This window comes from Dendrobates tinctorius, unplaced genomic scaffold, assembly GCF_039654945.1.
Source record: "Dendrobates tinctorius isolate UK_male_01 unplaced genomic scaffold, ASM3965494v1 ptg000092l, whole genome shotgun sequence".
Taxonomy (NCBI): domain Eukaryota; kingdom Metazoa; phylum Chordata; class Amphibia; order Anura; family Dendrobatidae; genus Dendrobates; species Dendrobates tinctorius.
Window position 1 is genome coordinate 3,617,974 of NW_027361760.1, and position 12,388 is coordinate 3,630,361.

At 45.2% G+C, this 12,388-nt stretch overlaps 1 protein-coding gene across 4 annotated transcripts in view; it reads left to right on the forward strand.

Annotated features, from left to right (window-relative positions):
• POLRMT (RNA polymerase mitochondrial) overlaps positions 1 to 12,388 on the forward strand; it is an 85,113-nt gene that overhangs the window by 48,651 nt on the left and 24,074 nt on the right. The gene's annotated exons all lie outside the window — the stretch shown is intronic.

Consider the following 12,388-nt stretch of genomic DNA (forward strand, 5'->3'; position numbering starts at 1 on the left):
GCGGACTCATATTTGAGGCACGCGTGGGAAGCGACAGCAGGAGGACTAAAGCCGGCGATAGCGGGCACCTGCACGGCACGCTCCCTCATGATTTGGCTGCAGCAGTTAGAAGAGAGGCTGGCATCAAAGGTCCCAAGAGAGAAGATTTTAGCAGATATGTATCTCTTGCACGGGGCAGCAGCTTTTTTGGCAGATACCTCGGCGGACTCTATGAGGTTGACAGCTAGGGCAGCGGGACTTTCAAATGCTGCTAGATGCGCATTATGGCTTAAGGGCTGCCCGAGTGACCTACAGTCTAAAGCTAAATTGTGCTCTCTCCCCTGCGATGGTCGGTTCTTATTCGGCAAGAACTTGGACGATATCCTGGAGAAAGCAGGTGATAAGAAAAAAGGCTTCCCCAGGTTCCCGTCGTAACAGAGAAGACAGCCCTTTTGGAGGGGAAGATTCAATAGGGGGCGCTGATAGGAGAAGATGGGAGGATAGAAGGAAAAAAGAGTCGGGATTTATGTTTGGTGGCGGTACTTCCACCTCAAAGAAATCGTCACAATGACGCCAGTATTCCAGTAGGGGGGAGATTGGCACTTTTTTTCCAGGTCTGGGAAAAGATCTCCTCCAATACTTGGATCCTGGGCATCCTAAGAGATGGCCTGAGAATCCCCTTTATTCGCCAGCCAAAACCCGTGGTTGTCATTACACCCATCAGAAAGGTAACCGAAGAACAGTTGGCCTTAGAAGCGGAGATCCTGAGCCTGAGAGACAGGCGGGTACTTTACGAGGTCCCACATACACAGGAAGGAAGGGGATTCTATTCACCCCTTTTTCTCATAAAAAAAACAGATCAATCATTCAGGACTATCATAAATCTCAGACGGCTCAATCGATGGATAAGAAACCAGACCTTCAAGATGGAGTCAGTGGCTACGGCCGTGAAGCTACTACATCAAGATTGCTTTATGGCCGTAGTCGTCTTAAAGGATGCATATTATCACATCCCTATCCATCCAGATTACCAAAAATACTTGAGGGTAGCGCTTTATATCCAAGCTGTACTGAGACATTTCCAGTTCAGAGCTCTTCCATTCGGGAAATATCCATAGCCCCGAGAGTTTTCACCAAGGTCATAGCAGAGGTGACAGCCTTTCTCTGGTTTCACGATATGGTCATAATACCATACCTGGACGATTTCCTTATAGTGGGCAGCTCAGAAGACCACTGCACGGCGCAGTTGAGCCGGGTGACCGACACCTTGCAAGAATTAGGTTGGATAATCAATTTAAAAAAAATTCAAATTACAACCCCTAAAAAAACAGACCTTCCTGGGATTCATGCTAGATTCAGTAAGGCAGGAGTGTCTGCTCCCAGAGTCCAAGATAGAGAAGGTGCAAAATCTGGCCTTGGCGGCCCGGAACCAGCCATGTATGACATTGAGAAGGGCAATGTCCCTACAGGGTACCCTAACATCCTGTATTCCGGCGGTCAGGTGGGCTCAATTTCACACCCGACAACTCCAGGGGGAGATATCAGCACAAAGGTTGCTAAGAGGGTGTTTAGAAGGAAAGCTGGAGCTTTCCGTAAAAACCAGAGACTCTCTCAACTGGTGGCTGGACGATACGAATCTGACCTCAGGAATACCGTGGGACACTCAGACGACAGATGTAATTTTAACAGATGCAAGCTCCTCGGGGTGGGGGGCACACCTAAGGGGCCTCATAGGCCAGGGCTCCTGGACACCTCAAGAAAGGGAGGCGTCTTCCAACCTAAGAGAACTGTGGGCAGTGAACAAGGCCCTAAGTCACTTCATTCCGCTACTCCCAGGGTCGCAATGTACGCATCATGTCAGACAACAGGGTAACGGTGGCATACATCAACCACCAAGGAGGGACAAGATCACACTCCCTAATGGAAGCGGTGAGCGACATTCTGAGCAGAGCAGAGGAACACCTACACTCCTTGACAGCCTTACACATAAAAGGGGCAGAAAACATAGAGGCAAATTTTCTGAGTCGCAATACCCTGAGGCAAGGAGAATGGACACTAAATCGGTCCATTTTTCAAAAAGTAACGCAGCTTTGGGGAAAACCAGTAATAGACCTCTTTGCCAACAAGCACAACAGGCAAACAGAAAGGTTTTGCTCTCTAAACCCAAGGGAAAAGCCATGGGCAGTTGACTCATTGCACATCCAGTGGAACTTCAGGCTGGCTTATGCGTTCCCCCCAGTGGCTCTGATCCCAACAGTTGTCAGGAAGATCAGAAACGATCAAGCCAGGGTGATTCTAATAGCCCCGTTTTGGCCGACAAGGCCTTGGTTCTCTCTACTACAAAGAATGTCCCTCTCCGATCCATGGGTTCTGCCAGAAATCCCGGACCTATTAGCTCAAGGCCCAATATTCCATGCTCAGGTCAAAGGATTCCATCTGACGGCGTGGAATTTGAAAGGTCGCTGTTAAAGGATAGAGGGTTCTCCCCTGGGTTGGTGGCCACTCTGCTAAAGAGCAGGAAACCAGTGACTACTAACATCCACGGCAGAACATGGAATAAGTTCCTACAGTTCCTGGGTGAGCCGTTAGTACCATCCTGGAGTTCTTACAATCAGGGTTGCAGATGGGGTTAGCGGTGAACACACTTAAAGTTCACGTGTCTGCACTAGGGGCGCTCTACAACTGCAAATTGGCATCAAATAGATGGGTAGCCAGATTGATTAAATCCTGCCATAGAGCTAGGCCTATCCCAATACCCAGAATAGCCCCCTGGGATTTAAACCTAGTGCAAGAAGCCCTTACAAAGGAACCATATGAGCCATTACACCAGCTACCCCTAAAGTTTCTGACCCTAATGACGATCATTTTGGTGGCCCTTACGTCAGCCCGCAGAATAAGCGACTTACAGGCTCTCTCAATAAATCCACCCTATACGCAAGTTTTTCAGGATAGGGTAGTATTAAGAACAGATCCCGCTTATCTGCCTAAGGTAGCATCAGATTTCCATCGGGGTCAGGAGATTGTCCTCCCATCCTTCTGCGAGAATGCGAAAAATTTGGGAGAGGAAAAATTCCATAGTTTGGATGTTAAGAGAGCTCTATTAGAATACATATCTGTCACTAGCCAGTGGAGGAGGTCCCAGTCCCTATTCGTAGCTTTTCAGGGTGCCAGGAAAGGCTATGGGGTTTCGAAAGGGACTATTGCTAGATGGATTAGGGAGGCCATTAGTGTAGCCTACACAGCTAGTCGTATCCCGATTCCTGACGGCATCAAGGCTCATTCCACCAGACCTCCTGGGCTGAAAGGGCAGAGGTATCAATTGAACAGATTTGTAAGGCCGCTACCTGGGCCTCACCCTCAACCTTTTTTAAGCACTATAGATTAAATCTATCATCATCTGTTGACTTAACTTTTGGTAGAAGGGTGCTGCAAGCGGTGGTCCCTCCCTAAGGTGTTCGAAGTCTCCAAAAATCTCTCAGGTGGTGCTGTCATGGGTGAAGGGAAAACCACCCTGGTTACTTACCGGTAGCCGGTTTTTCCGGAACCCATGACAGCACCCGTATATCCCCCCCCCCCTTTTTCACTGTGTGGGTGTGCACAGTTAGTAGGGTGCTTTTGAGTGATGTGGTGTTGGATTAAACATGTAACTAACTGGGAAGTCCTCTCAATGCTCTGTAACCCAACTGAAGTGGGGGAGAGGTGCCGCCCCTTATGTCTCAGTAGGTTCCTGTCCTGGCGGGGCGGATCCCTCTCTCAGGTGGTGCTGTCATGGGTTTCGGAAAAACCGGCTACCGGTAAGTAACCATGGTGGTTTTAGTTTGGTATATTCCTTGACGTCTTTTAAAGTCAAGTCATAGTACGCCTTCTGGGGCTCCCTCGTTAGGTATGGCGCTAGTATCTCTGCCCACTGCTCTTGCTGAAGTTTTTCCCTCTCAGACACTCTTTCAAATACCGTTAGGAAGGCCTCGACATCGTCCTCAGGGGTCATTTTCTGCAATGCGCGTCATACCGCCTTCCTGACGTGGGTGTCATCAACCAGACCTGGGGTTGGGGCGCTCGTCCTGCCCTGGATGGCGGTTGCCAGAAGCTGCATCTGCTGCCGTTGCTCCTGCTAGCTCAGTTGTATCTGTTGCAACAACAGCCTGTTGGTCTCCTGTTACTGTGACTGGACCAAGTGTTTCAGCAGGTCCTCTATTTTTCTGGCAATGCTTGCTGCAAACTTGACCCAGGACATGCAGTAACAGTCTCACGTCTCTGCTGGGAACGCTGCCCGCACGTCTAGAGCCAATTTTAGGGATTGTACTCGCTTAGGTGCAGTTGCTGGCAATGAGGAGGCACATTCCTTTTAAAGTTCATGGAGTTTATTGCATCACAAACCCGCAAAACAAAAAGAGAACAAAAGAAATAGCCTTTAGCTCAGGCAAAACACAGAACAAATGTCCAGTCCTTTTAGGCTCAGTCCTGGAGCCAGAACATACACAGGAGGCTTCCCCTCCCCACATACAGCTCAGTGTTTCAGTAGTAGTATACATTATAAAGGTATAGCCACACCCCCAAACCCACCAGTTGTCTAGTCACGTGACTGTGACATCACCACAGGTCCTTGAACACATATATAAGTATAGTGACATCCTTTAGTGCTTATGTGCACTAAGGAAAACACTCTGGGCTTACATTACAGGGACAAGCCATCTCTGAGACACATACCTCCCATTAACTGTACAACCCTTAGCCACGCCACTATATATATATATATATATTATGCACGCAGATTTTGGACGACCCCTGTTTGGTGTGGTCTCTGGCGCCAGATCCCGCACCTTTCCGGGCAGATGTCAGCTGATCTATACAGGTGACATGTGCTCGCAATAGCCGCAGGTGGAATCATGATCGCTGGTCACCAATGGGTTGGCCTAACAAACAGAGATCTCCAGCAGGCCTCTGTTTGTCGCTGCCGGATTGCTATGCGGATTCGGCACTCATAGCAAGTCAGCAATTCCGTTACATACAGGCGATATGATCATCGTCTGTTTGTAGTAGAGCCGATCGGATTATGGCAGCTTCTAGTCACCCATGGAGTCTTTCCACGTGTCTACTTTACATGAGCACAATTTTGGAAACATTTTTTTTTCTTAGGTAGTTATAAGGGTTAAAATTTGACCAGCGATTTCTCATTTTTACAACAAAATTTACAAAGCCATTTTCTTAGGGACCACTTCACATTTGAAGTCACTTTGAAGGGTCTGTATGGCTGAAAATAACCAAAAGTGACACCATTCTAAAAACTGCACTTCTCAAGCTGATCAAAACCAAATTCAAGAAGTTTATTAACCCTTCAGGTGTTTCACAGGAGCAGAAGCAACGTGGAAGGAAAAAATGAACATTTAACTTTTTAGTCACAAAATGATCTTTTAGCAACTATTTCTTGATTTTCACTGGGGTAAAAGGAGAAAATGGACAGATAACATTTGAAGGCACTTTGAGGGGTAATGGGAAAATACCCAGAAGTGACACCATTCTAAAAACTGCACCCCTCAAGGTGCTCAAAGCCACATTCAAGAAGTTTATTAACCCTTCAGGTGCTTCACAAGAATTTCTAGAATGTTTAAAGAAAATGAACATTTAACTTTTTTTCACAAAAAAAGTACTTCAGATCCAATTTTTTTTTATTTTACCAAGAGTAACAGGAGAAATTGGACCCCAAAAGTTGTCCAATATGTTCTGAGTACTCTGACACCCCTAATGTGGGGAGAACCACTGTTTGGACGCATGGCAGAGGGGAAGGAGCGTCTCTTGACTTTTTCAAACAGATCGGATGCCATGTCACATTTGGAGAGCCCCTGATGTTCCTAACCAGTGGAAACCCCCCCACAAGTGAACCCATTTTGGAAACTAGATCCCCTAAGGAACTTATCTAGATGTGTGGTGAGAACTTTGAACCCCAAAGTGTTTCACTAAAGTTTATAATGCACGGGCGTGAAAATAAATAATCCTATTTTTTTTCTCACAAAATGATCTTTTAGTCCGCAATTTAAATTTTCCCAAGGGTAACAGGAGAAAGTGGACGCCAAAAGTTGTTGCCCAATTTGTCCTGAGTACGCTGGTACCCCATGTGTGGGAAAAAATACTGTTTGGGCACATTTCGGGGCTCATAAGGGAATGTAGTGTCGTTTTGGAATGCAGACTTTGATGGAACAGTCTGCGGGCGTCATGTTCCGTTTGCAGATCCCCTGATGTGCTTAAACAGTGAAAAAAAAAAAACTCACAAGTGACATCGTTTTGGAAACTAGACCCCCTAAGGAACTTATCTAGATGTGCCACCTTTTTGGAACTAATCTACTGTTTCCTGTAAATCTAAGTAAATTAGTAGTGCATGGAGGTGTGGTACAATTTGAAGCAATCTTTTATACACAGGCCAGGTTTTTCGGGGCAGGTGTCGCGTTGATGAATGGTGTCCTTGCGTATTCCCCTTTTGTTACACACTCGGCACCTTTTTTGCGACTTACCTTTTTTTACCGGTTTGCGGGACCACCCCCGGGAAGTACTGACCTGGTACAATACAAGCACCTTCCGGAAGTACTGGGGGCCTGCTCCCACCTGAGTGCCAAATATCAGGTCCTTTACCTCTATCTCCTGGAACTGAAGGTACGACGTATCGGTGTGGCGTGCACGGCCAGCTTTTTGTACCACACTCTGGCCTTTCTCAAAGCACTGTACGGTTGGAGGAGTTGATTGGAGAGATTAACGCCCCCCCCATGTTGTACTCCAGTACACAGTCTGGTTTGCAGACCTGTGTAGATGTACCTCGTACAGTGCTGAGGGTGCTGCCAACCACCATGTATGGTGGTGAAAAAAAAACATCCCTCTTGTCCTTGTACTTGACCACCAGCAGGTGTTCGCTACATTGGGCTCTGCTGTCACCCCTTCTGAGCATCTTCCCAAATAGCATTTTTAGGAGGCCTTTCTGATTTTTGCAGACAGTACCGCAGGCTGCGGTACATCGCGCAGAGAGGGACTTGAATAGTGGGATGCTGGTATAAAAGTTATCCACGTAGAGGTGATAACTTTGATCCAGCTGTGGGTACACCAGATCCCACACAGTTTTCCAACTCACTCTCAAAACGGGGACATTCGGGGTTCAATCCGTGCATTATCATCATAATTCAGGAATTTGTGGATGGCCTCAAATCTTGTCTGGGACATGACCATTTGGAACACTGGAGTGTTGAATAAAACATCAGCACTCCAATAATGTCGAACTTCTGGCTTCTTCAAGATCTCCATGTGAAGGACAAGTCCCCAAACCTACATCATTTCAACTGCGACTACAGGGTTCCAGTTAAAATATGATGAGTCGGGGTTTTGTGCCAAAAATTGATGACCTTACAAATTAGTTTGGCCCACCATGAGGTTAACAAAATCCTCAGAGAAAAAGACTTTGACATCACCGGCCTCACAGGAAAATAATTTTTCAAACTTCATTCCTGATTGCTCCACAAAATCAAGAATCAGTGGCAACCAGGGAAAAAAGTCAGTGAAAAAAAATTGTAAAACAGCTGGCATAAGTGCTGATCTGTGAACTGTTACTAATCATCGCTAAACGGCTGCTGGATGTGCGCATGGAGGTGGTGCTGAGGGAGGAGAGGGGGATTAGGGTTGATGAGATCAGGCAGGGATCTTCTTATATATGTCTTCTTTCTTCTCCTTCTTGAGCAGCCCGCCATTGTGGTGTCACAGAACAGCTCTGAACATACAACGTGCGCGCCCTATACAAATCCTCAGCTATTATGAGCACATGCAGGGCGGTCACACTGTGTCTGTGTGCTGTGATTGGTGCGATCAACAATCAGATGGCTGAGGTGACGCTGGCATTGCGCTTACAGTGCTATTACAGCTCCGATCTTAGGCTGTTCACAGCACTGTCACACCAAGTCTGTCCTGTGATTGGTGCGATCAATGTAATCGTCAATTGCACCAATCAAAGCTGAACCTGGTGAAGCCGGCATTGCCAGGCACCTGCCTTTGATCGGTGCTCTGAGAAATGATGCAATTGGCTGTTCAGAATTGAACAGCCAATCACAGCAAACGAAGTTGTGGTGGGCGGTGACACCCCCAGGAAGACAACACCATCTACCCTGAGGTAAGATGGCGTCGGGAGCGTCAATACGGCTCATAATAATCCATCCCTCGTCCATAAGTACCTTGGCGTTGTATTATCTATATATAAAGTAGAGTGTGCGTGTGTATTTATCAAGCCATCTCTAGCTCTCTGCAGACATCAAGTGGACTATTTGTGTAAACACATCTTTATTTCCAAGTATAACTGATTATAACTTCACAAACTGTGACAACACTTTAATGCTCTTCACCTAGAGGCGTGAGGGGAAAATAAGACATGTAAGGGAGAAAATGAGAGATGTGGAGGAGCCAGCAGCAGCCACGGACAGAAGGGGAGCACAGACCACTCCTCTGCGTCCGTCCCCTCTCACCAAGCGCGCTCCCCCGGTGTCGCGCACTCTCGTGTCCCCAAATGACTCCGCTGCCCTCAACCTGTCATGGCTGACGCGCAAGCTGCCCTCACACTGCACAGGAGGGCTCACAGTACAGAAGAGGTCTCACAATGCAAGGGAAGGTTGCTCACATTACACAAGGGGACTCACACTGCACAAAGTAGAGAGTCTCACAAAACATGGTGGGTGTCACACTACAAAGGAAGGGGTGGTCACACTGCAAGGGGACGGGGATGCACAACTAACCATGGTTAGTTACTATGCCCGGGCAACGCCGGGCTCTTCAGCTAGTTTGAATATATAGTTGCATTGGCTTCCCTCTTTTTTTCTTTGGATTCTCTAATTGTTGGAAGTCTTGCTTATATAGGTTAATTTTCCTATTTGGATAACCTAGCAAGAAAGGGGTTGCATGGGGGCACACTTAGCATTATGTGCTAGTCAGTGTTCATGGAGTAAGAGAGAGCATGTGGCTAGCTCTGGAATTTTTAAGCCCATCAGACAAGAGGAAGTGTCCAGTTTAAACTGAGAGGAAAGTCTATTGAATTATTTGTGCTAACTTGAGATAGAGAGAGAGAGAGAGAGATATATATATATATATATATATATATATATATATATATATATTAGTGGTGTAGTGACCACTGTGTCCGATAGGGGGCGCTGTGTGGGTGTCCCAGGACAATGGATAGCCTTGTCCAGGGTTGTAACAGGACCAGGGTGCTAAAGGATCGTTATGTATCTCAAGGTGGGTGGCCTTGGGATGGAGGCTTGCTTATGTGCTGATCAGCAGAGCTGATCTTTCATTCCAATGTGTCAGGGAGAAGTCTCCAGGTAGCTGGCGAGACGGGCAGGATCAGTTACCTACAAATCCACCCAGAGGTGTCTCTAGAACGCCATACTAAAGAATGTATGAATGCTTGTAAGACCTGTGATGAGGTCCTAGCCATGTGACCCAGTGGGCGTGGCTACAGACCATATAAGGTGGCCAGGGTAGGTCACATGGGTGAATGCTTGAACCCGGTTGGTCCGTTGTAGAAGGTCCCGCTGGGAGATGGGGCTTCCTTTCCTGACAGCATGTGAATGCTTTGTGTAATGGCTGGAAGTGCCTGATAGTTCCCTGGAGGGAATGAACGTCTGCAGTGAGCAGAAGCAGCAAGGAGGTAAACCCGGACAGGGGTGAGAACTGTGAGGCTAGAAAGCCTGCACAAAGGACATTGCATAACCTTTGTGAGTACAGGCTTAGCAGAGTGAAGCTCTGTCATGGACGCTATGCTGTTTATATGAACTTTATGTTGCTGCTGTGGGTTTATGATGCCTGAATAAACCGCATGGATTGTTATTGTTTTATGGAAAACCCGTGGCGGGTGTGATTTGGCTGCCAAGAGAGTGTCCCCAAAGTATTTAGACCCCTTTAAACTTTTTTACTCTGCTTCATTTCAGCCATTTGGGCTCTATGGGAACCTAATGTGAATCCACATGAGGTTCCCATGGAGATGAAGACTTTAGTGTAAATGAGGATTGGCATTAGGTTAGGTCCTGGAAAGCAAGAATCGCCTTAACGTGGCTTCCAGGTACACATGAATTGACCAATTTATGCACTAAACATTCTCAATTTTTCATATTGTTAATGCAGTAATGCAATTCAATTTTCATATTTCATATTTGCATGCTATGGCGCTACAGAGTGCTGCCTTTTTTGTTTGAATGACCCTAAGCACACAGCTAAAATAAGAAAGGAGTGGCTTCAGAACAACTCTGATCATTCTTGACTGGCTCAGCCAGAGCCCTGACCTAAACCCAATTGAGCATCTCTGGCGAGACCTGAAGATGGCTGTCCACCAACGTTCACCATCCAACCTGAAGGAACTGGAGAGGATCTGCAAGGAAGAAAGAATGGTAGAAGATTCCCAAATCAAGGTGTGAAAAGCTTGTTACATCATTCCCAAAAAGAATCATGGCTGTACTAGCTAAAAGGGTGCTTCTACTCAATACTGAGCAAAGGGTCTGAATACTTATGACCATGTGATATTTGTTTGGCTTTTTTAATACATTTGCAAAAATTTCTACATTTTTGTTTTTTCAGTCAAGATGGGATGCAGAGTTGTTTTTTTTAAATTTACCAAATGGCTGCAATGAATCAGAAAGTGAAAAATTTAAAGGGTCTGAATACTTTCCATACCCACTGTGTATATATGTTTACAGCTCTGGCAAAAATTAAGAGACCACCACATCAAAACCCTGTCATGGGCAGCCCAATCTCCAGACCTGAACCCCATTGAAAACCTCTGGAATGTAATCAAGAGGAAGATGGATAGTCACAAGCCATCAAACAAAGGAGAACTGCTTACATTTTTGCGTCTGAAGCAGTGTGAAAGACTGGTGGAAAGCATGCCAAGACGAATGAAAGTTGTGATTGAAAATCATGGTTATTCCACAAAATATTGATTTCTAAACTCTTCCTGAGTTAAAACAGTCGTATTGTTGTTTCTAAATGATTATGAACTTGTTTTCTTTGCGTTATTTGAGGTCTGAAAGCTCTTTTTATTTTTATTTTGACCATTTCTCCTTTATTGCTTGGAAATTCAGAGACATGTTGTCAGAAGTTTGGAGACTAAAAGTTCAATTTATATTTTACTCAAAAATATACCTATAAATAGAAAAATCAGACAAACTGAACATTTGGAAGTGGTCTCTTATTTTTTTTGCCAGAGCTGTATATATATAATATGTATGTACATTTTGGGGCACTTCCCTTCTACAAAAGGCTATTGTAATATTTGCCTTATTTCCATTTTGTGTTAATGAGGTTTATTTAATTCAGCCTCTTGTCTGGCAATACCCCCTTTTCCAGTGAATATTGACAGTATATGGTCTAATATCGCACTAGGGAAAGCTGGTGCTAACCGTAAAGGAGATCACGGAGGTGCAGACTTGCTGTGAGCCTTTAGTGAAACATGTTTATTCTGAGTGGGACCATTAGAACTATTATTTTCATCTGCAGATATATAGGAAAGTTATATATGAGCTTACCATGTCTTCATTTTTACACGTCATTTCCATATCCGTGGGTGCAACTCCTGTTGTGGGCTTCCGACTAGGTATGTTTTTTTTGAGGATTGAAGGAAAGCGGCACATGCAGAAATCTCAAATAGATTAACCAGGGCTGTGGAGTCGGTAAGCCAAACCTGCGACTGCGACTCCGACTCCTCAATTTCCCTTACTCCGACTCCACGACTCCGACTCCGACTCCCACACATATTGCTTATATTTAAGTGAAAAATTTATTGTAGTACAATGTGAACCTCAGACATTTAATCATTTTTATGATCCAATAATCAAGATATTTATATAGAACAGAATATATATTGGTGTACTACCCGGTTTTCATTCTTTTTGGTACAGATACGATATGTATAGACAGATATGGATAAATGGATAGATAGAGCAGATTTCTAATCTGCTTTTGCTATTGAAAACATTATCTATGAGCTCAAAAACCTTTCAGGTGATGCAGTTTTTTAAAAAGATGATCAGCTTTTGCAGCTGAAAAACGTATCCTCAAAAAACACAGGAAAAACGCTGTGTGTGAATGTAGCCTTAGATCAGGAATATAACAGCCATTTATAGGACATTTCATAACTTTCCCAAACTCCTATGAAAAAATATTCAGCACATCCTGCATTGAATTACTGTACCCAATTTATTATATATTTTAGGAGTCGGAGTCGGTCCATTTTATACCGACTCCGACTCCACCAAAATGAGCACCGACTCCGACTCCACGACTCCGACTCCGACTCCACAGCCCTGAGATTAACGTCCACATACTGTATCATGGTCTGAAAATTACTAAGTAAGGGCATGAACATTATAGAAACGTGTCTGTGAATTTTCAAGCC